Genomic DNA, 2,118 nt, shown 5'->3' on the forward strand with positions numbered 1-2,118 from the left:
TCAAGTAGAAAGAAAATGCTTTGAAAATTATAAAGGCAACATGTACAAATGTGCTTGACACAATGGATGAATGTACGGATTGTGTTAAGAGATGTAAGAGCCCCTAATAAACGCATTGAAAAAAAATTGTTTTAAGAGTTAGTCTTGCAAACTCACACGGGCAGTTCTACCCTGTCTTATAAGGCGGCTGAGCCTGACTCATCTCAGTGACAGTGAATTTGGTTTTGCCTTTTGCCTGTTGAAATGGTATTCACGGGTAGTGGGAAGCTATATAATTAGCATTCATACCACGTGTTCCTTCCTCTTACCCTCCCCGCCCCCTTTTTAATGTGACTGCTTTTAAATGATACATTTGGTTGGCATATGTACTTCTATTGGATAGCACCGCTGGAATCCTAGGAGGAAGATAAAAAGATAAAGAATAAATTATATAGTATGCTACAAGCTGAGAAATGCCAAGGAGAAAAATTAAGCCGAGAATAAGGGGGCGGGGGGCTATTAGAGCTGAGGGGGGTGTCGCAATTTTAATTACGGTGGACACACGGAGGCCTCTCTGATGTGGCCTTTGAGGGGAGACCTGAGGGGGAGGAGGAAGAGAGCAGAGGCGTTTCGAGAAGAATCATCCCAAGGCCCGAGGCAGGTTATGAAAGCCGGGGCAGTTAAGAAACACTCTGGGGGTCCAGGTGGAGGGAACAACTCGTGCAAAGGTCCTGGGGTGCCTGGTCAGTCGACCGCCAAAGAAGCCGGCTGAACCGGTATGAGCGAAGGGGAGAGAGCGAGCTCGGAGAGGGGCCAAAGGGGGCCTTGAGGGCCAGGTGGAGGGCACTGTTTTCATTCCCAGTGAGAAGGGAGAAGGGAGAGGAGAAAGGAGGGTGCTATCGGAGCTATGTCACTCAGGCTCTGCCCCAGGCTCCACCCCAGGCCTGCAGAGTAGAAGCCTTGTTTTCTGTCTCGGTATCATGGTTACACCAGCCCCATTCCTTCATTTCCTGGGGCCTTGAAAGTACCCGGTCTGCCTGAGCATGTCCCATCCTGTCCTGTCCCCCCACCCCCCACCCCGCGAGCCTGCCTGTCTCCAGAGGTCCTGGGCTGGGGGTGAACCCGGCGCTGGTCTCCCATCCACCCAGCGCCATCAAATCCAGCCAATTCTGACTCACACCAAGACTCTAGAGCAGTGGTTCTCAACCTTCCTCATGCCGCCACCCTGTAAGACAGTTCCTCATGTGGTGGTGACCTCCCAACCATAAAATTATTTTCATTGCTACTTCATCATTGTCATTTTGCTACTGCGATGAATCGAGCAATCCCTGTGAAAGGACCATTCGACCCCCAAAGGGGTCACGGCCCACAGGTTTGGGAACTGCTGCTCTATAGGGTTTCTGAGGCTGTAAATCTTTACAGGGGCCGAGAGCCTCATCTTTCTCCATGGGAGTGGCTGGTGGGTTCAAACCACCAACCTTGCAGTTAAGAGCCTAACCTGCAGCACCGCGAGGGCTCCTTGCTCTGGCCTCAGACCATCCCAAGTCTATGTGCCATGAGCTATAACAGGAGCACTTTGCCCACCCCCCCACCCCCCAAATGCCTGGACTAAACGAAAAGATCCTGGGTGAATGCACCACAACATACTAGACACTTCTCTGCTCTCAGAGATAAGGGTACAGACTGTAGCAATTGGAGAATCCAAGTATTGTCCCTCCCCTTCACGCTGCCCTGCTCCCGCAAAAGTCCACTCACCCCTTTCCTCTTCCCCACCTCACATGTCCCCTCAATGCCCACCTTTCTCTCTCAGGTAGGACGGACACCTTGGGGAGTTCCAGGCAGCGGGAGCAGACAGTGCAAAGACCCTGGGGTGGAAACGTGCCTGTGGTCTCAGGAGGTCTAAAGGCAACCTGTCACTCTCCCCCTTGTCACCTGACATCCCCCTCCCCGAAGGCCCTCCAAACACACAGCTCCTCTTTAAGACCCAGACCTAGTGGGCTCTGGTCTTTTCCTCAGAGCCAGTCCAGGTTGGGGACGGGGCTCCGGCCCACGAGGTCTCCTGTCTCCCACTCCAGCGGCACTGGCTCCCAGTTTCTCCTGCTCCTGGGACACCTCCTCCCTCAGACACGAGGGGGCGGG

Source organism: Echinops telfairi, unplaced genomic scaffold (assembly GCF_000313985.2).
Source record: "Echinops telfairi isolate 266 unplaced genomic scaffold, ASM31398v2 ScPeMD7_655;HRSCAF=1070, whole genome shotgun sequence".
In the NCBI taxonomy this organism is placed as follows: domain Eukaryota; kingdom Metazoa; phylum Chordata; class Mammalia; order Afrosoricida; family Tenrecidae; genus Echinops; species Echinops telfairi.